A 23,525-nucleotide genomic window follows, 5' to 3' on the forward strand; every position below is an offset into this window, starting at 1 on the left:
GGTCCGAACCTGGAATCTTCTTGCTGTGAGGCGACAGATTTTGATTTCGATTCTGATTCACTTTGTCATTTCCCTGAGTATGTACATACACAGCAAGAAACGAAAGTGTTTCTCGTCAGTATAATGCATCCATCCATTATCCATAACCCACTTATCCTGTGCAGGGTCATGGGCAAGGTGGAGTCTATCCTAGCTGACTACGGGCGAGAGGCGGGGTACACCCTGGACAAATCGCCAGATCATCACAGGGCTGACACAGAGAGACAAACAGCCATTCACACTCACTCACATTCACACCTATGGTCAATTTAGAGACACCGATTAGCCTAACCTGCATGTCTTTGGACTGTGGGGGAAACCCGGAGGAAACTCACACAGACATGGGGAGAACATGCAAACTCCACACAGAAAGGCCTGTCAGTCACTGGGCTCGAACCCAGAACCTTCTTGGTGTGAGGCGACAGATTCCGATTCCGATTCACTTTGTCATTTTGCTGAGTATTTACATGCACAGAAAGAAACGAAAGAGTGTTTCTTGTCAGCATAATGCACTGCAATTAAAAAGTTAATTGATCAATTTAAAAAAAATAATTAGCCATTAAAAAGTTAAATTATCAGTTATAGATTATTAAACACAAATCAATCTCTAAAATAGAACTCAAATATTCAGACACCCCTTAGCAGCCAAGCTTACAACAATTTGTGTTTCAGTCTTAAACGTAGACTGCCTTTCAGATTTTTCAAGTGTAGGTCATAAAAAGAATTTTCCCAACACCCAATTATTTTTGTTTAGTGGACCGAAAGCTACTGAATTTGAATCACAGACTTCCAATTTTATTTGTTTTTTTAAATAGAACAATTAATGAATTTATCAAAATTAGTATAAAAATTAATGTAGATATAAATATAAATATTTTAGGCCAAATTATTACGGCATGTAACAAAAAATAAAGAAAAAATCCGAGTCGTCGTCTCCAATTTACGAGTCCGAATGTGGTTAATGCACGAGTCCGAGTCCAAGTCATCAGTGCTCAAGTCCAAGTCGAGTCACGAGTCCTTAAAATTAGGGCACGAGTCGGACTCGAGTACTACAAGCCCGGGTGGGGGGATGCTTGTAGTCAGGGATGGTGTAAGATCCCTGCCACGAGTGGCACGAGTCTCTGTCGTTCGTGAAGTGGCTGCTTAGTTTTGGTGCATACACCCTCTTTGACTGGGGATTAAGTCAGAGTGCTAACCTCCTAGCGGTGTTCCCCAGGCAACGGCGGCGGCAATGACCCTGGGTTGCGATACCATTGGGTGCATGGTGGCGAACCATCAGGCCTAGTCCTGCTAGGTTCTTCCTGCTCCTGTCAGGTTCAACCATGGTGGGACGGATCCCAGCGGAGTTGCTGCTGGCTAATAGCACCTGTGCTGCCCCCCCCGGGGGCAGTATACGGGGTTGTGTGTAGGGCCAGCGACCCACCATGTAAAAAAAAAAAACACTGCGACGAAACCTTGACAAAAAAGGAAATTAATGGAGGAGACCCAGGGGCAGACCACGGAGTAAGTGGACTGACCAGCTGTCTGCTGATCTGAGTCTCAACCTAACATCAGCCTGGGAGACGGCCCAGAACAGGACAGACTGGAGAACCTTGTACCGAGGCGCCATGCTCCTGCAGGAGCAAGCGGACCAGTGAGTGTGAGTGAGTGATCCTCTTCGCTTCCCTGATCCCCTGGGACAGATTTCTCCTTGCCACATTGTATGCTGTGTTGTCCCCAGATTTAAATGCAGAATTTCTGGTTCTCAGCAGTGAACAGACTTCCCCAGTTATCCACAGTTTCTGACTGGCACGTCACTTGATGGTTTTGACCACAGTCACATCATCGATGCATTTGTTAACGTAATCAATGACAAATTCTGTATTTTCCTGTAGGACAGTAACGCTGTCAAATGTTGCTGACTCTCTAAAAATGTCCCACTCTGTGGTTTCAAAACAATGCTGCAGTGGCCACAATCTGACTTCTCAGACCGTTGGCCTGTCCTGTTTCACCATGGGTCTGTATGCTGGTTTAAGCATAATAGCCAAGTGGTCAGAGTTGCCAATATGGAAGAGAGGGGGCTGCTTTATATAAAGCATCAGGACGCTCCAGTTGCTGCTCACTTCTTATGATGTAGAGCTCTGTCATAGCTTCTTTCACATCAGCGCTCGGTGGTACATAGACAGCTGTTACGAAGACTGCCATCAGCTCCCTCGGACCCCGTCATTAGCTCTACATGTGGTGAACAGTGAGTGGAAACCATCACGGCGTCCTGGCACCATGATTTGCTGGTATACACGGCCAGGTATACCGCCTCTACTTAGCTTACCGGCTAGCGTAGCTACTCCGTCAGCTCTGTATAGCATTAACCCCTCCAGCTTTATCGCCGTGTCCATGATGTTCTGATTCGACCAGGTCTCCGAGAAAACGTAAGCACAGCAGTTCCTCACACTACGTTGACAGTAATTATTTGCTTCTTGAATCTTTTTCACAGAAAAAAATGAGGGGTACAAACTTTTGCACAGGATTACTATTTTATAAAATCAGAATGTCTTCTTCAGGAATTAATTTCTTCTGTTGCTTTTGAGAGAAAAGTGAGAAATTGTTGTACATCTTTTTTTGTTCTTCGTGCATTTTAAAGATATTATACTGTATACACATACAGAACTGGGCTGCAAAAATCTTAGGCACGTGTAAAGAAATGCTGCTGACTTAAAGCTAGACCACCTTTCAGATTGTTCAAGTGCAGGTCATAAAAAGAATTTTCCCGGCACCGAATTATTTTTGTTTAGTGGACCGAAAACTAACCAATTCGAATCACAGACATCCAATTTTATTATTTAAAAAAAAATTAGAACAATTAATGAATTTATCTCCATGTGGCTTTAAATTCTCCACTATTTTTTCCTGCTTCACCATGACCCAATACAAGATACTACATCATGCATCACATCACGTGGTGGGCTTTCCCCGTTCATGCAAGGCATTGTGGGATACAAATTTGAAACAGGAGAGAAAAATGGAGGACGTAAGTGTGCGAATGAAACATGAAAGACCGACTACAGTAACGGAAAGAAAGCGAGAAGAAAAGACGTTATGTTATATACAAAGGAAAGGAAACGCAGGACCAAACTAATACATATCGGCGCTCGGCGAGCACCTCGGTGTGATCAGCTGTTCGTTTAGCGACAGAATGATGGAACTGTCATTGCACGCTCAAAGGGAAACCTGCACGCACACACACACACGGACTTCCTCTGTCTGCTTGACTGCGCGATTTCATGCACATTATTTGCTTTAATCCGGTCAAATTAATTAACTTCCCAGCTACAGAACAGAACGGCCTGATATTTTGTGAGATATTACAGAAATAAACATATATCACAATGACCACATTTCAGAGGGAACTAAATTTCACCGATTTTATGAAACCGAAAGGCCGTCTCGCTTTAAAAATAATGAAAATGTCTCAACATTAAAAAAACCCCCACTATAAACAGTAATCAGTAAGCCATAATAAATGGAACAAAGTCAATATTTGGTGTGAGACGAAACAGCCCTTTGCTTTAAAAAAAAAGTCTGAGGTCCAGTGAGTGCAGTTTTATGCGGAAATGAGCTGTAGGTTTTACTGAGCATCTTCCAGAACCAGCCACAGTTCTTCTGAACACTTTGACTGTCACACTCGCGTCTTCATTTTGCACCAAAACCCAGCAGCCTTCATTATGTTTTTCTTTTTTAATCTGAAAAGTAGGGGCGGCACGGTGGTGTAGTGGTTAGCGCTGTCGCCTCACAGCAAGAAGGTCCGGGTTCGAGCCCCGTGGCCGGCGAGGGCCTTTCTGTGCGGAGTTTGCATGTTGTCCGCGTGGGTTTCCTCTGGGTGCTCCGGTTTCCCCCAAAGACATGCAGGTTAGGTTAACTGGTGACTCTAAATTGACCGTAGGTGTGAATGGTTGTCTGTGTCTATGGCCAAGTTTACATTAGACCGTATCTGTCTCGTTTCCTTCGCGGATGCACTGTCCGTTTACATTAAACCGCCTGGAAACGCCGGGAAACGGGAATCCGCCAGGGTCCACGTATTCAATCCAGATCGTGTCTGGTCCGGTGCTGTGTAAACATTGAGAATACGCGGATACGCTGTGCTGAGCTCTAGCTGGCGTCGTCATTGGACAACGTCACTGTGACACCCACCTTCCTGATTCGCTGGAGTTGGTCATGTGACGCGACTGCTGAAAAACGGCGCGGACTTCCGCCTTGTATCACCTTTCATTAAAGAGTATAAAAGTATGAAAATACTGCAAATACTGATGCAAATACTGCCCATTGTGTAGTTATGATTGTCTTTAGGCTTGCCATCCTTCCACTTGCAAGTGGTAAGTGATATGCGCTGGGATCACACACACAGCGGCTCAGTCCCGAATCGTGGCTCGTGCACTTCACTCGCGCGCTCTGTGAGCTGCGCAGGGCCGGAGTGCGCACCCTCCAGAGGGCACTCGCTGTTCAGGGCGGAGTGATTTGGAGCGCAGGATGCCTGCGGAGCCGAGCGTATCCGTGTATTGGTGTTGCTGTGTGCACGCGAATCGTGTATTGGTGTTGCTGTGTGCACACTAATCGTATGTGTCAGCCCTGTGATGACCTGGCGACTTGTCCAGGGTGTACCCCGCCTTTCGCCCGTAGTCAGCTGGGATAGGCTCCAGCTTGCCCGAGACCCTGTAGAACAGGATAAAGCGGCTAGAGATAATGAGATGAGATGAGATGAATCTGAAAAGTGCTCTCTTATGCAATATGCTGCTCAGATACAGACTTTTTTTTAATGTAGCATTTAATTTTGTCCTGGAAAAAACAAACAAACATTTGGAAGTCTAAGTCCTAAGTCTTTTGCACAGAACTGTAAAACAGTAGATAACAAAGTGGACTAAAAGCCAAGAACGATGCCCTGGAGTAAACTTTCTGTGTGTTTATGTGATAGGCCGATAGAGTGCCCGATGTTTCTAGGAAGCGGATATATGAACTCACCCTTGCACCGTCTGGACTCTGAAAAAGTTTACAGTTTGCTGAGAAAAAACGAGCGAAGCAGTGTACACAACAACAACAAACTTGCTGTTCTCCAAAAGAGCTATTTGAGTAAATGTGTGTCATGCATTTGTTTTGTCACTTGTAGTGTTTTCTTTATTCGTGTATTGGGTGTGAAATTTAATCAGACACAGAAAGCACGACCTGCTGCATGTGACGGTATGAACGATGAAAGATCTCGAGGCTCTCTGCTTACAAGTGGCTGAGATGTTTGAGGGTTTTTTTTTCCACCTCAACCCGTCCAGCAAATTCTGCATTCTCCTTCCCTTACCGTGTAAGGTCACGTAATAAAGTGGGGTCTTGCATCTCTCTCCCTCTTGCAAACAGAAGCAGATATTGCGAAAGCTCTGTGTACTGCTCGGGGAGGGAGAAGCACATGATGCAATTCCTGGTGGTGTTGACAAGATGTGCTCTGAGGCAGGAGCAGGGGTTACTCGCGAGCCAGCATGAGCATAACATCGTAAAAAATGGCCGACGGGGCACGTCGGGCTCACCCACGGCCTGGAATGCGTTTTCTAAAACCATCAGCGGTGCACACACATCCAGCTGACGTCTGCAACACAAACACAAAAGCTCTGATTGGCTGGGATGTGTGGGTGTTTTCAATCTGAGTTCCTAGATATTGATGGTACGTGCACGTGTGTGTGTGTGTGTGTGTGTGTGCCTGTGAACACAGATGGAGGAACGTTTACATGTTATGTAAAAGACACTGGAATGTACGCATCCTCACAGATGTGCAAGTGTATTATACACTATACGGCTGAATCGGTTCTCAGACCCAGGTGCATTGTGGGTCAGAGCAGGACAGGAAACGTAGACTGAACGTGGGTCTTTGACTGTGGGACTGAGAGGAAGTCTAGTTTGGGATCTTTGGATGCATGACACTGAGGGATTATCACTTTTTAACCAAAGTGAAGATAAAATTAAATTTGTGAAATTATTAATAATTCAACTAGGAACTCAGATGCGTCTAAAATATAAAGAGTTTAAAGCTAGACGGCCTTTCGATTTCATAAAATCGGTGAAATTTAGTTCCCTCTGAAATGTGGTCATTGTGATATACGTTTATTTCTGTAATATCTCACAAAATATCAGGCCATTCTGTTCTGTGGCTGGGAAATTATTTAATTAGAAGGGATTAAAGCAAATAATGTGCATGAAATCGCGCAGTCAAGCAGACAGAGGAAGTCCGTGTGTGTGTGTGTGTGTGTGTGTGCGCGCACAGGTTTCCCTTTGAGCGTGCACTGACAGTTCCATCATTCTGTCGCTAAACAAACAGCTGATCACACCGAGGTGCTCGCTGAGCGCCGATATTTATTAGTTTGATATTTCCTGAATTTCCTTTCCTTCATATAGAACATAACGTCTTTTCTTCTCACTTTCCGTTACTGTAGTCGGTCTTTCACGTTTCATTCGCACACTCACGTCCTCCATTTTTCTCTCCTGTTTCAAATTTGTATCCCACAACGCCTTGCGCGAACGGGGAAAGCCCACCACATGATGTGTGACGTAGTATCTTGTATTGTGTCATGGTGAAGCAGGAAAAAATAGCAGAGAGTCGAATTTAGGGCCACGTGGCCTTAAATTAATTAATTGTTCTATTTCTAAAAAACTAATAAAATTGGAAGTCTGTGATTCGAATTCAGTAGCTTTCGGTCCACTGAACAAAAACAATCAGGTGTCAGGGAAAATTCTTTTTATGGCCTACACTCACACACGGACTGGCCATCGGGAGTAGCGGGAGTTTTCCCGGTGGGCCGGTGGTTCAGTGTGGGCCGATGGAGAAAAAAAAAAAAACAGTTGCGTGCTGGCCTTTAATATGATAAGCAATGTTAACAGTTTCTTTAAGAAACTGTTAACATTGCTTATTACAGTTGCGCGCTGGCCTTTAATATGATAAGCAATGTTAACAGTTTCTTTAAGAAACTTAAAGAAACTTCTTAAAGAAACTGTTAACGTTGCTTATCATATTAAAGGCCAGCGCGCAACTGTTTTTTTTTTTTTTTCTCCGCCGGCCCACGCTGAACCACCGGCCCACCGGGAAAACTCCCGCTACTCCCAGTGGCCAGTCCGTGTGTGCCTACACTTGAAAACTCTGAAAGGCAGTGTAGCTTTAAAGAACAGAAATGATCTTTTCTATACTCATTATTTTGTTATAATTTATATTGTTGTTTATTATGTAACGGAAAATAGTCATTGAGGTGGAGGCAAAGAAGCACACGCTCCAACCGAAGCAGTCTGTTATCTTCTGATTTTGGGACACGTGGCTGCCGTTATCTCGCTCACACCACACTCACTTTCTGAAAACATTGGCTTTGTATGCTTTTTGTTTAGCTGTAACTGAATAACATAAAATTGTCTGTTGTTTTAGATATTTAGATAACTTTAGTTTCATTACTGACTGCCCAAATGATTAAAAATTCATGAGATGAATTACATCTCGGAAGCAATTATGCTGTTTTTTTTTTTTTGGAAAATTTTTTTATGAGTTTCAATTTATAAAGTTACGGTATAATTACTATTCTCTCCACATTCACTGGATGTGAGCAATCGTGCGCTCTGATTGGCTACTCTACTACTAGGATATCAGCTCATACGGTATACTGTGAGTAGAGAAAAACAAAATGGCATAGCATATTGCTGAATCAACCGAGGACGAAATAAAAAGTTGACTCAAAAACAAAACACCAAAAATACAACAAAAAAGCAGAATAAAACATGGAATGAAAGTATCTGATGGGAAGAGTGTATCTTTTTTAGTTTTCAAGAATTATTATTATTATCGCATTTTTCACAAATTGCTCCTATCATTTCGCCGGTTTGTTTACATTCTAAGCAGAAATGACTTTGTCGGACATTTTGTGTAAAGTTTTTATTGATCAAATTTGCAGGAAATAAAAAAATGCTCTGTTTCTCAAAATCCAGTGAATGTGGATAGAATAAAACAGTCATTCCACTCAATCTCATCGTACATGGCTTATAGCCGACGAGGCGCGTAGCTCGTCGGCTATAAGCCATGTAGGACGAGATTGAGTGGAATAACTGTTAAATATTAGTTTCATCACAATCATAAAATACTTTTGATCACAGTGAAATAGAAATCAGTGAAATGAAATTTCGGAATAAATAAAAACAAAGAATTTGGGAAAAAAAAACAAGTAAGTAAATAAATAAATTTTAAAAACTTAACAGTTTTCACAAATTAATCCATTTTAAAATGTCACATTCGAGTCTAACCTCGTATACTATGTACTTGTCTCATTATTCCTCGAGTGAGTATTAGACAGAAATAGACGGCGTGACGTTTACTAAAACGAAACGCGAGAGAGTGAGATGAGAGAGGAAACGTAACTGTCATGTTTTTTTTTTTTAACTCGTATTGGGACGGAAAGTTGAAGTGAGCATGAGTTCGTTCGAAATCTAACAAGATAAACAGATCCGTGGGATTTGCTCGCTCAATAAAGCAAACCTGCATGATGCATGAGCTTCAAGATAGATGTGTGTGTATGAGAGAGAGTATGAGGAATGTGGGAGTGTGTATACACCAGTCGCTGCTCTTATTCTGTTACATCTGAATATTTTCCAAGCTGGCAGCTACTGCATACACACTATCGAGACTTACGGCCGCTTCTGCAGGAACATCTGAAGCTTTCCTTCAGATGGAACACGAGCCTTCATCCTTCATCCAAGCCCTCCAACCAAATCAGGAATACCACACACACCTTCCTGCGGACCTGAATGTCTGTGTTGTTCGTACCAATTATTAATATTGAAGAAACAGTACTATAATTTGAAGCAGACTTTGGAACATCGAGTGAATGTAGAAAGTCTGTTTATGGATCTGCTACACCTTATGGGTCCTCAATAAAAGGTATAAAGATGCACCACCAAACATGCGAGTGCAGGTTGGAATGGATGGATGGATGGATGGATGGATGGATGGATGGATGGATGGATGGATGGATGTCAGGAGTGATTTAGGACAGAAGATCTGAACTGGAGGGAGCAGAGCTGAAGATGCTGAGATTCTCATTGGGAGGGACAAAGTTGGGTTGGACAGGATTAGAAACAAGAATATTAGAGGGACATGAAGGATGGCTTGGAGACAAAGTGAGAGAGGTGAGACTGAGATGGTTTGGACACGTACAGAGGAGGTACATTGGGAAAAGAATGCTGGAGATGGAGTTGCCAGATATGCCGAAGGAAAACAGGAAGAGTAAAGATGAGATTGATGGACGTGACGAAGGAGGACATGAGGACGGTTGGTGCTACAGAAAAAGATATGAAGGACAGGAGGAGATGGAGGGACATCATCTGAAGGAACAGACAAAAGAAGGCGATTCATCATCAGTCAGCTATCACTCGCTAACGAGTAAGATTGTTCTCTTATGTATGTACTCGCAGATGGCTGATGAGGCCAATCCTGGACTTGCATACATGGCAGCAATGAGGACACTGGGTAGTGGACTCCGGGGGAAGAGAGTTGCTGTTAGTTTCTTGTTGCTCTTTCCTTCTCTTGGACTTGAGACTGTCTTTGAAACGCTTGCGTTGGCCACCCTGTGTCCGCTGACCTTCCCAAAGTTGGGAAAACAGAGGTTGCTTCGGTAGGCGATGATCAGGCATCCGTAGGACGTGCCCTGTCCAGCGCAACTGGTTGCGGACAATCATGGTTTCAATGCTTGTACTGTTGGCCTCTTCCAAGACACTAATGTTTGTCTGCTTGTCTTGCCAGATGATATCTAAGATCTTACGAAGACAACGCTGATTGTACTTCACCAGGCTTTTCAGATGATGCCTGTAAGTTGTCCAAGTCTCACTTGCATACAGCAGGGTCGGGATAATGACCGCCTTGTAGACATGTACCTTGGTTTCAGGATGAAGGTCCTTTTCTTCAAAAACTTGTTTCCTGAGCCACCCGAAACCCACACAGGCACAGCTTAGCCAGTGTTGTGCTTCCGCATCAATATCAGCAGTTGTTGATAAATGACTTCCAAGGTAGGGTAAATGGGCGACATTTTCCAAGATTGCGTCATTGATTATGAGTTGTGGCTCCTCCGTGGCTACCTTTGGCAGCGGCGGAAACAGCACTTTGGTCTTCTTAATGTTCAGCTTCAGGCCAAGACTCTCACAGGCCTTTGTAAACACATTCAAGATGGTTTGGAGGTCATTTGCAGAGAGGGCACACACAACGTTGTCATCTGCATACTGGAGCTCAATCACAGAGATGGAAGAAGAAGAAGAAGAAGATTCTTCATATTTATCCACTGAGAGGTTTTTGGAGATTCAGTGATGGGCGTGGCTTATCTGAAATGTTGTTGACTGTGTGTAAGTCAGTCAAGCAAGTCAACATCACGTCATGATGACTTCCTGTTTCAGAAGGAAATATGCCAACATCCTCAATCAAATTTAACCACAATGTGTGTATTTGCTCAGTCCAGAAACTCCACATGTTACTTTTAACCCAGTTACTCACTTCAGTATCCTGTTACCTCATTTAGAGATAAACAGAATGCATATTTTCTTCGATTCAGCATTCTTTTTTTTGTTTCATGTGTTCATGGCCTTTTTTTCTGCCTTCTTGTAACTTATATTTTATGTTGAATTTTTAAAAATCTCTTAACTCAGTTTTCATAATGCATCACTGCTGTCACTTGGCACAACTTCCACAAACTAAATATTGTAAATGATTATACATACAGGACACTTCTTTGATGGAATAAAAACGTGTTCTGTTCCCTTCTAGCGGGTTTCATTCATTTGGTTTGATAGCGTGCAATATTGTTAGCATATCGCTTATCCTACGTGTATTACGTCACTCTACTCAATGGAGAATGAGCGTTGAATACGGTTTACGATATTGCATGGCTGTCAAGACAACATGACGTCACACGTCGGAGACATAAAACTTCCGCGCTAGCGAGTGAGCGACTGGGACAATTTGTAAACAAACATGGCTGCCAAGTTTGCTTCGTTAAATACTGAAGATTTTGAGAGAATTTTTAAAGAGAAAGACATGTTGAACACCTTCAACACGTTCAGGAGCAAGATCAATGTAATTCTCCTATTTTATATTAAACTTTGGTCAAATATCTGTAATATTCTGCATTCTCTACCATTTTTTTTACCTTGCGCAATACCAGAACAATTCAGTTGAAATCAAGCCATTTGAGGCGAATTGGTCCGCCTCTGAAAAAACTTGGCATTTGGATTTCCTGGCAAACGTTGATTTCCGTGACATCATCTGTGGGACGCCTCCCTCTGAATCCTACGTCAGCCCTGGTTTGTTTATAAGAATATGACCTGGTGGTTTTCTGCAAATTTCTTCAACGTTATCATGTAATTATTAAAATGGTTAACAGATGTATCGTAGGAGGGAGTAGCAACACCAATCCTGATGGGATTAGTACTCATCGTTTCCCAAAAGACCGGACAATGAGAGAGAAATGGGAGCGCTTGGTCTACACAGGCTGTGCACTGAAACCGTGCAAAGCTCGCGCAGCCTGCTGGTACTTCCGCAGGTAACGTCACGAATCTGGCTCCAGACTCCCTCGGGATTTTTCCAGACGCGTTTTGTTATTTTATTTTTTTCTGCTGTAGACAGATGGCCTTGTGCAAAATTACCCTTCTGGATGAGTGTGTAAAGGGACATGCTTTCATATAAAAAAAAAAAAACCCTCCCGAAATTGGTCCAGAATATGCACTTTAACAGAAATTGAAAAGATACTAGGATTAAAACTGGGGATGGACCCATTGTCTTTTATATTAGGCCTGCCTGCTAGAGGTGTAAGGCTAACAAATCAAAAACTGTTCTGTATTCTTACATTTGCAGCTCGGAAGAACATGTTGCAGTGGATTAGTGATAAAGAACCAAATGTTAAGGGTTGGCATAAAGTGCTGTTTGATTTAGTGCCTTTGGAATACTTGACTTGTATATCACATTCAAAATCAAACCAATTTTATAAAGTTTGGGAACCTTATTTGAATTACTTGGACCCCGATGTGTCTTCTATTCTGTTACAGGGATTCCCTGGAAGGTCATAATAAGGGGACGCATTGCTGTACACCTATTTTTCTTTTCCTTCATTTACTTATTTCTGTACTTTCTTTATTAATGTGGATACTGTATGTGTGTAACTGAGCCATTGTGTGTTGTCGTGTTGAAGTTTTGCGTTTTTTGTTTGCTTGCTTGTGTTGTTGGAAGAAGGAAAATTAATAAACACATTTTTAAAAAAACCACTAAGCTGTAATAAACGAATATAACAAAGTGAATATTTGGTTTGAGACGACCCTTTGCTTTAAAAATAAATAAATAAATAAATAAATAAATAAAATTTGTAGTCCGATGCGGGTGGCACGGTGGCTTAGTGGTTAGCGCTGTCGCCTCACAGCAAGAAGGTCCGGGTTCGAGCCCTGTGGCCAGCAAGGGCCTTTCTGTGCGGAGTTTGCATGTTCTCCCCGTGTCCGCGTGGGTTTCCTCCGGGTGCTCCGGTTTCCCCCACAGTCCAAAGACATGCAGGTTAGGTTAACTGGTGACTCTAAATTGAGCGTAGGTGTGAATGTGAGTGTGAATGGTTGTCTGTGTCTATGTGTCGGCCCTGTGATGACCTGGCGACTTGTCCAGGGTGTACCCCGCCTTTCGCCCGTAGTCAGCTGGGATAGGCTCCAGCTTGCCTGCGACCCTGTAGAACAGGATAAAGCGGCTAGAGATAATGAGATGAGATGAAATGAGCCGTAGGTTTTACTGAGCATCTTCCAGAACCAGCCACAGTTCTTCTGGATACTTTCACACTCACTTCTTCATTTTGCACCAAAAATTTTCCAGTAGCCTTCATTATGTTTTCTTTTTTAATCTGAAAAGTGGGCTCTTATGGAATGTGCTGCTCAGATGTAAACTTTTTTTCCCCCACTGTAACATTTAATTTTGTGCTGGGGAAAGAAAAAAAAAAACGAACGTTTGGAACTCTAAAATGTTTTTGTAATGTTTTGACTCTAAGGCATAAAATGGAAATCTAGAAAAGTTTGCATGAAGAAAACAATAGGGTGCCAAAATTTGTTGCACAGCACTGTATGTCGAATATTTATATATCGATTTGTTTTGTTTGTTTGTGTTGTATCATCCACCTCTAGGCTTAAAAAACATGACAGACAGGATAATAAAGAAAAGAAAAGGCTGTGAGCAGTGCAGCAGGAGAAATGCATCTGATGTCATCTCCCAGTCTTTCTGACGCAATCACGAGCCGTCTTGAACCAGACGAGCTGCACGCGCGCACACAACTTGTCTCGTCTGGCACGTAGCAGCGCCGAGGCCACGCCCTCTCCCGAACGGATGTTCTGGCCCCGCCCACTGATGCATGACGTTTCGTTGTGTCTCGGTTCCTCAGGGACATTCCAGAAGAAAACAAAACGCAGACCGGTTGGAACCGGCTGCACTGGTTCAGTTACAGGTTGCCAGGTCTGTATAAAACACCCACAACCTAAACAATTTTAAACGCAAACTTGAAGACATCTTAAGTCATCTCCAAACGTGTTAAGATTTATAAAATAATACCAAACAATATACTTTAACAAAGAAATCACAGGTAACCCAGGCTGACGATTTGTATAATAAGATGTATGTACTGTATACAAATTAATATTAAAAAAAAATAAACGATTGTCCAAATTTCACAAATAAAGCTTAGATTGCAAGAAAACAAGTGTACTTACCGTTTTGTGCACGTATTTGGTCATTTTAAGTGTATTTTAGACATTTTAGATAAGATAGAAAGATAGAAGAAACCTTTATTCGTCACATGCACACTTCAAGCACAGTGAAATTCATCCTCTGCATTTAACCCATCTGAAGCAGCGAACACACACAGAGCAGTGGGCAGCCACACCAGAGCACCCAGGGAGCAGTCAGGGGTCCGGTACCTTGCTCAAGGGCACCTCAGCCCAAGGCCGCCCCACGTTAACCTAACTGCATGTCTTTGGATTGTGGGGGAAACCGGAGCAAACCCACGCAGACACGGGGAGAACATGCAAACTCCACACAGAAAGGCCCTCACTGACTGCTGGGTTCAAACCCGGAACCTTCTTGCTGTGAGGCGACCGTGCTAACCACTACACCACCGTGCCGCCCAGGTTGGAGACGCCAGCGAACCACTGCGGCCAAGTCACTCTGCTTCCACCTGATTTTTTTTTTTTTACTAAAAACGAGAATTCTTCCGGGCGGCACGGTGGTGTAGTGGTTAGCGCTGTCGCCTCACAGCAAGAAGGTCCTGGGTTCGAGCCCCGGGGCTGGCGAGGGCCTTTCTGTGTGGAGTTTGCATGTTCTCCCCGTGTCCGCGTGGGTTTCCTCCGGGTGCTCCGGTTTCCCCCACAGTCCAAAGACATGCAGGTTAGGTTAACTGGTGACTCTAAATTGAGCGTAGGTGTGAATGTGAGTGTGAATGGTTGTCTGTGTGTCAGCCCTGTGATGACCTGGCGACTTGTCCAGGGTGTACCCCGCCTTTCGCCCGTAGTCAGCTGGGATAGGCTCCAGCTTGCTTGCGACCCTGTAGAAGGATAAAGCGGCTAGAGATAATGAGATGAGATGAGAATTCTTCCAGATTTAAACCCACCAGTCAAAAGAAGAACGTCTAAGGATGTCCAGGAGGTATTTCAATACAAAACATCTTTTAACTAATAGCATAAATTTCATCGTTTAATTACGAAAAGCAACAGGCCAAACTTCTTGCCAAGGAGAATCTGGATGGAAACGAGTACGTTACGCCACAGGAAACCCGAAACTAAACGTTATCTCGAAGCTGATTGGACCGTTACAAACAATAGATAATTCAAACACTCTTACTATGGGGGAGTACCGAGGGCAAAAGTAGTCCGACAAATCAAAGCTAAGCAGGGAAGGGTACAGAAAATCCCCGACCAAAACAAGCTGTTTCCCACCAAAAGACGAAAACTTGACAGGCGTCATCACAAAGTTCGTCATCACAAAGTTCATGGATGATGCGATTTACGATTTCAAAAATTCTGCGACTCACCATGCTTATCTCATTAATTACAATAGTGTCAGTCTCCTTTACACGTTCACGAACTAGATTTTTGGTGAGAGCACGACTTACGACCATTGAGCTTGGGAGAGCAGCCATTCCAGTGCCAAAGAAACTGTGCAGTGTCCAGACAAAATGGCCTCGGTGTTCTTCCTGAGGAGCTGGCCGAAGTGTCTGGGGAGAGGGAAGTTTGGGCTTCCATGCTCAGACTGCTGCCTCCGCGACCCGGCCCCGGATAAGCGGAAGAAAATGATATGAGATGAGATATATTAATTTGTATACAGTACATACATCTTCTTATACAAATCGTCAGCCTGGGTTACCTGTGAAGAAATATTTTTTTTCATCCACTAACTGATCTAGACTTAAATTAAACCAATGCAAAAGTCCCATTTTTAAAACCAAGGCTGCAGTTCAAGAGAACAATAATAACTTATTGGGGGGATAACAGTGAATTTGGCAACACGTAAAAATCACAAGAAAGAAGAGGGGAAGGAAAGTACTGTTGCACATCCTGCACGTAACACACGGACCGGACACGGGGGGGGACTTTTATATTAAAGTGTTTTACATCAGGGTTTTTTTTTCCTTTTATTTCCCAAAACATTCAAAATACAAACAAATAGAGCACCATATATATACAGATCCAAAAACATCAAAGTAGTAAAACACACACATAGCAATAAAGTAAAAAATATGAACAAGAAAGGGGCTACTTAACTATCTTTACATATGTTAATCGAGTAAATCAAAGTCATCCAAAAAGGATATAAAATAACCAACATCCTTATTTTCAACTAACTTTAAAGATTTGGCAAAAAGCTTGAGGTCATTCTTCCAGTGTGTAACATAAGGTTTAGTTTAAAAAAAAAACGACATTTGTGAAGAAAGTGTTTACCTAAAAGTAGTAAATTATTAATACCATATTAAATTTTGTGTTTTACATCAGGGTTTAAAAAAAAAAAAAAAAGAGGTTTTTTTAATGATAAACTTCCGCTTATCTGAACCCGGAAGTCAGCGGTTTGTTATTTTATTTTGCTTTCAGTTCATTTAACCACTGTGTGTTACCTTTCAATGATCCGTCTACATAATAATAATAATAATAATAATAATAATTTTATTTATTTATTCCACAGTAACACCAGGAAGCACGCGCTCCATACAAACTCATCCGGTTCTTGTACAAATCACTTCCGGTAATTATACGTAAATTAAACCATTAGCATTTTTATGCGATGAATCCCTTTAATTCAAAGTCTACCTTTTTTAAGGAGGTTTTTTTTTAGTCTTGTTTGTTTGTTTTGATGCTATTTAGTTATTTCACCATAAAATCTAAAGTTTTTAACCAAACCTGAATGAAAGCCACTCTAACATTTCTTCATCTAATGTATAAAAAACAAACATTAGTTAGAACTTTCTGGAAAAAATCAGCTAAGAGCTGAGCTGTATGTTTGAACTGTAGTCCAGCTTGTGCACAAAAAGCCTATCCGCCATTTTGGGCGTGTTCCAATTCAGAGTCCTCTGGACTACTATAAAATGACCACCAACAGTCTTGGACAGTGGGGGGTTCTCAAAGTTTTTTTTTTTTTAATCCAAATACATCTCTAACTTTAAAGTGAATTCCATGGATTCTTTATTTCAATGTACACATAATCAAGGGAGTAACTTTGATTTTGACATTGGTGGGGACACAAAAGTGATCCAAGGCAGAGCTTCCGAAAGGTGTTTTTTTTTTTCCATTAGCAATCATAATTTCATGTCATGCAGATCTTATAGGTTAACGAGGGCAGTCGTGGCCTAATTGGTTAGGGAGTTGGTCTTTGGATCCCAGGGTTGCAGGTTCAAATCCCACCCTTACCTCTTCCTACATCGCCATCCATGGCTGAAGTGCCCTTGAACAAGGCACCTAACCCAGCATTGCTCCAGGGACTGTAACCAATACCCTGTACCAAAATAGTAACAGTAAGTCGCTTTGGATAAAAGCGTCAGCTAAATGTAATGAAATGAAAAATGTAAATGTGTTGGTTACTGATACTCAAAAAGGAAAACCAGTTTGAGAGTGGCACCAACACTCTGCTGGTCTAGAACCAAGAACCGCTTGTGACTGTGACCAGCAAACCCAACTAAACTATTAAAACAGCTAGTGTAGCATCTAGTCTGCCTAATCCAATATTAGTCTGTCATTGTTGCTGGGAAAGCAGAGACATATACAGTCTCCTTTTCGACCAACAGGGAATGGGTTCCGTTCTTGTTCACGCACCAAATTTTGAACTGTTCAGAACATCTCATCTCTCATCTCATTATCTCTAGCCACTTTATCCTGTTCTACAGGGTCGCAGGCAAGCTGGAGCCTATCCCAGCTGACTACGGGCGAAAGGCGGGGTACACCCTGGACAAGTCGCCAGGTCATCACAGGGCTGACACATAGACACAGACAACCATTCACACTCACATTCACACCTACGGTCAATTTAGAGTCACCAGTTAACCTAACCTGCATGTCTTTGGACTGTGGGGGAAACCGGAGCACCCGGAGGAAACCCGTGCGGACATGGGGAGAACATGCAAACTCCGTACAGAAAGGCCCTCGCCGGCCACGGGGCTCGAACCCGGACCTTCTTGCTGTGAGGCGACAGCGCTAACCACTACACCACCGTGCCTCCCCGTTCAGAACATTTCAACCAAAAATAAATTGGTTTGGAACCTGAAAATTTGGTTCCCAAGAGGAACCAAAATATAGCTGGTTTTTCCAGTGCAAACTGTGACATCAGTGGGTGTGTCATTAGTTCGGAGAGGAAGCATTACATTACATTACATTACAGACATTTAGCAGACGCTCTTATCTCGAGCGACGTACAGCAGTTGGGGGTTAGTTGTCTTGCTCAAGGTCACTTCAGCCATTCCTGTTGGTCCAGGGAATCGAATCGGTGACTTTTTGGTCCCAAAGCTACTTCTCTAAACATTGGACCATGGCTTCCCCGAGTTCTTCCAGTCCAATCTTGGCAGAGCATGTCTTCGTGGACCTTGCTTTGTGCAAAAGTGCATTATAATGCTGGAACAGGTTTGGGCCTCTTAATTCTAGTGAAAGGAAATCATAATTTTGAGCCTATAATGACCTACTGTGCAGTTGTGTGCTTCCAAATTTGTGGCAACAGTTTTGGGAAGACCGACATGAGTGTGAGTCAGGTGTCCACAAACTTCTGGCTATATTGTATATTTAGGGGCACTGAGGTCTGGATTAAAACCATTCAATTTAAGTGGCCAGTCAAGATGGCTAGTAACTATCAGAACCCAATGATAAATATTTGATAATGGTATGTTGTCATTTCCACCACTGAAGCTAAATTTAGAAGAAGAAAAAAATTCAAGCACTCTTGGCAATGCATCACGGACCCCACGTCGAGAACATTGCTCTAGGGTAGTGGTTTCCAAAAATGCAGTCCAGGGACCCCCAGGGGTATCTGTGAAGCAGAGCCAGAGGGTCTGTGATTTGTCACTGTGATTTAGTTTCAGCGGAGGGAATGCACAACAGACCGTTATCAAAGTTAAAAATAATGCCATCTTGGGTCTAATGTGTTCTATGTGTGGAAAGTGTGGAGAGTGGAGGAATAAAAAGCTCTGTGTCTCGAATAAGCGGACAAAATATGATTGTACATTAGCAGCATGATTCAATCCTGAGCTTGGGTTACTGCCTGAGCAGAGTTTCAAATGTTCTCCAGTTTCCTCCCTCGTCCCAGAAACATCCTGGTAGGTGGGTTGGCTGTGCGAAATTGCTGCTCGGTGTGAATGTGTGTGCATGGTGCTACACGACAGGGTGTATTCTCACACCTTCCACCGTGTGTTCCTGAGATAGGATCCACTCCAACTCTGATGGTATTGATATTGATCACTTTCTAAACACTGGTCTAAAATTTGGCCAAGAAGTGAAATAGAAACCATGATCTTGGTGTTTCAAATATTTTAGCTTGTTAGGAAGTTGGGGTCAGAGTGCAGGGTCAGCCATGATAAGGCACCCCAACGTTGGCAGCTTGACCTTCTGATCAGTCGCCCAGAGCCTTAACCACTGAGCCACCATTGGCCCCATAGAATTTGCTAGAATTTGCAGAGACGAGGCCCAGGCCCAACCCCAACGCTAACCCATTCGAAAAAATGACGCCTGTGAACCTTCCATTTGAAATGCCTCAATTGATGAGTCTCAGTTATATTTTAGCTTGTTTTCTTTCTTCACTTGGCATTCCGACCTTTGTTCAAGTTTTCGGCCCTGAAGGAACAGAACACATCAGAACGTTTCACACAAAATGCTTCAGTTTGTCTGCAGGATTTAGTGCAACAACAAATGAACCGTCACTTGGGCCTAATGTTTATCAAATGGGCTGTGAAATAGATTTGAATAGAAAATGAATCATTTTAAATTGTTTCAAGTGAAATAAAGAACTCCACGTCACTCAGTTAATGGGGTGTCTTTTTAGTGCTCATGGCGCCACCTGGTGGATCTGGATAAACCGTGTTATGGCACCGTGTGTTCTCTGTTGTGTCCTTCTAAGTGACCACTCCTCACTCACTATCCGTTTTAATGTCTTCTTACACCACAGCTCTGTCAGACGATGCACGGCTTGACTGCAGCATCCGTCTCCTGAGGCTCCACTCCCTTAAGTCCTGTGCGACTAGCTCTTTCCAGGTCTTGCAGGGCCTGCCCCTCTTTACCGCACCTTCCACCTGGTGGGCCATGATTCTTGCAGTTGTCGTGGAACTGCGTTACACGTGGCCAAACCACGGCAAACACCCATACCTGTGGTCAGGAGACCAAGCCTCAGATGAAGACTGCTGGAGCTGACCCCATCCCACGGGCGCAGATAGAGGGGGGGACGGGGGGGATTCGTCCCACCCAGATTTAAATTCACCTCGTTCGGTCCCCCCCACTTATAGGGAGGAAAAAACGTCTATGCTGTCTTTCTTTGCATAAGGCAAAGAAAAATCAAAAGACTAATTACCATTCGGTTTATTGAGGTGCACATGTACATGCATAGTTGCAACTGCACAGGTTGCGAGCTTGAGCTTGGTTGCTATGGTTACCCATAACAAGTTTGACAGGCATATCAGGGACAGCTCCTCCTAGTTCAGGACCCCAACACGGCATGATGAAGGGTGCCAAAAGGCAGAAAACGATTGCATCGTTTTTTCAAAAAAAAAAAAACAACGACTGTAAGTAAACTGTGCCTTACTTTATCATATCACCTTGCAATTTTTTGATAGTCTGTTCAAAGTAATGTCGTAGTGAAAGTAAAATCGTACGGAGTAGAGATGCCTTTCTGGTAGCCTCCTTCTTTCGGTGGTAGCCTGTAGATACAGTGCTCAGAAGGCAGTTTTAATGTTTAATCTGGTGTTCCCTGCCATAATTTCAGCGAGCATATTGTTTCATAAGGAAACTTTGCGAAGAGTTGTTGACTGACTGCCGCTCACGCAACACACAGGCATAGTTAGAAAGTCAGGATGCACTGGTTTACACTTTACACACACACGTAGCCCAGCCTCTCGCTATGTTTAACAGTTGGAACTTAGCGGTTTTAAAACTAGTTTTGCAGTTTCTGTGCGTGATGATAATGTGTAAACTTTGGATTTCCATAGGCTATGTTAAGATGTTATCATTGTCCTGGCCTGCAGGTAGTTCCTGGTGATGGCAGTGAGGGAGGTGAAATAACATGTATACACACTACCGTTCAAAAGTTTGGGGACACCCAGACAATTTTGTGTTTTCCATGAAAAGTCACACTTTTATTTACCACCATAAGTTGTAAAATGAATAGAAAATATAGTCAAGACATTTTTCTGGCCATTTTGAGCATTTAATCGACCCCACAAATGTGATGCTCCAGAAACTCAATCTGCTCAAAGGAAGGTCAGTTTTATAGCTTCTCTAAAGAGCTCAACTGTTTTCAGCTGTGCTAACATGATTGTACAAGGGTTTTCTAATCATCCATTAGCCTTCTGAGGCAATGAGCAAACACATTGTACCATTAGAACACTGGAGTGAGAGTTGCTGGAAATGGGCCTCTATACACCTATGGAGATATTGCACCAAAAACCAGACATTTGCAGCTAGAATAGTCATTTACCACATTAGCAATGTATAGAGTGGATTTCTGATTAGTTTAAAGTGCTTTTCTTTCAAAAATAAGGACATTTCAAAGTGACCCCAAACTTTTTAACGGTAGTGTATATATATATATATATATATATATATATATATATATATATATATATATACACAAAACGGAATGCAATGATGTGGAAGTTTCAAAATTCCATATTTTATTCAGAATAGAACATAGATGACATATCAAATGTTTAAACTGAGAAAATGTATCATTTAAAGAGAAAAATTAAGTGATTTTAAATTTCATGACAACAACACATCTCAAAAAAGTTGGGACAAGGCCATGTTTACCACTGTGAGACATCCCCTTTTCTCTTTACAACAGTCTGTAAACGTCTGGGGACTGAGGAGACAAGGTGCTCAAGTTTAGGGATAGGAATGTTAACCCATTCTTGTCTAATGTAGGATTCTAGTTGCTCAACTGTCTTAGGTCTTTTTTGTCATATCTTCCGTTTTATGATGCGCCAAATGTTTTCTATGGGTGAAAGATCTGGACTGCAGGCTGGCCAGTTCAGTACCCGGACCCTTCTTCTACGCAGCCATGATGCTGTAATTGATGCAGTATGTGGTTTGGCATTATCATGTTGGAAAATGCAAGGTCTTCCCTGAAAGAGACGTCGTCTGGATGGGAGCATATGTTGCTCTAGAACCTGGATATACCTTTCAGCATTGATGGTGTCTTTCCAGATGTGTAAGCTGCCCATGCCACACGCACTAATGCAACCCCATACCATCAGAGATGCAGGCTTCTGAACTGAGCGCTGATAACAACTTGGGTCGTCCTTCTCCTCTTTAGTCCGAATGACACGGTGTCCCTGATTTCCACAAAGAACTTCAAATTTTGATTCGTCTGACCACAAACAGTTTTCCACTTTGCCACAGTCCATTTTAAATGAGCCTTGGCCCAGAGAAGATGTCTGCGCTTCTGGATCATGTTTAGATACGGCTTCTTCTTTGAACTATAGAGTTTTAGCTGGCAACGGCGGATGGCACGGTGAATTGTGTTCACAGATAATGTTCTCTGGAAATATTCCTGAGCCCATTTTGTGATTTCCAATACAGAAGCATGCCTGTATGTGATGCAGTGCCGTCTAAGGGCCCGAAGATCGCAGGCACCCAGTATGGTTTTCTGGCCTTGACCCTTACGCACAGAGATTCTTCCAGATTCTCTGAATCTTTTGATGATATTATGCACTGTAGATGATATGTTCAAACTCTTTGCAATTTTACACTGTCGAACTCCTTTCTGATATTGCTCCACTATTTGTCGGCGCAGAATTAGGGGGATTGGTGATCCTCTTCCCATCTTTACTTCTGAGAACTACTGCCACTCCAAGATGCTCTTTTTATACCCAGTCATGTTAATGACCTATTGCCAATTGACCTAATGAGTTGCAATTTGGTCCTCCAGCTGTTCCTTTTTTGTACCTTTAACTTTTCCAGCCTCTTATTGCCCCTGTCCCAACTTTTTTGAGATGTGTTGCTGTCATGAAATTTCAAATGAGCCAATATTTGGCATGAAATTTCAAAATGTCTCACTTTCGACATCTGATATGTTGTCTATGTTCTATTGTGAATACAATATCAGTTTTTGAGATTTGTAAATTATTGCATTCCGTTTTTATTTACAATTTGTACTTTGTCCCAACTTTTTTGGAATCGGGGTTGTATATATATATATATACAAAATGGAATCATTTGCTGACAGCTCAGTCCACCCCAGTTCAAAAATCCTATCTGCGCCCCTGCCCCATCCACGCGCCACACGCTTTACCGGACACATCCACCGCAGTATATTCTCTAGACGCCTAACATCCTCTCTCCTCAGAGGCCAGCAGTTGCATACAACATACAACAAAGCACTCCTCATGCAGGAACTGTAAATGCGACCTTGGGTGCGATATGCCAAGCTCCTGCATGATAAGAGGCGTAGTAGCTCTCTGAACTTCCCCCATACTGTCCTTGTTCTTGTGATGGTAGCTAGCTCACATCCTCCACCGGGGCATAAGGCTACTAATTACTGTATTAGTAGTCATGGGGTGCTAATAAGATTGAACAATTAAATAATATTGGCTGGCTTCTATATTCCATTCAGCGAGCATGATATTGAACGAGTCGAAGACGAGTAGCTGAATGGAATATGTCTGATATACCATGAAAAAAAAGCCAGCCAATATTATTATTATTATTATTATAATACATTTCTTTCAGCTGTTCAACGCGTCTTTCTCTTTTAAATTCTCTCAAAATCT

The sequence above is a fragment of the Neoarius graeffei genome, chromosome 10 (genome assembly GCF_027579695.1).
Source record: "Neoarius graeffei isolate fNeoGra1 chromosome 10, fNeoGra1.pri, whole genome shotgun sequence".
NCBI classification, from domain to species: Eukaryota; Metazoa; Chordata; class Actinopteri; order Siluriformes; family Ariidae; genus Neoarius; species Neoarius graeffei.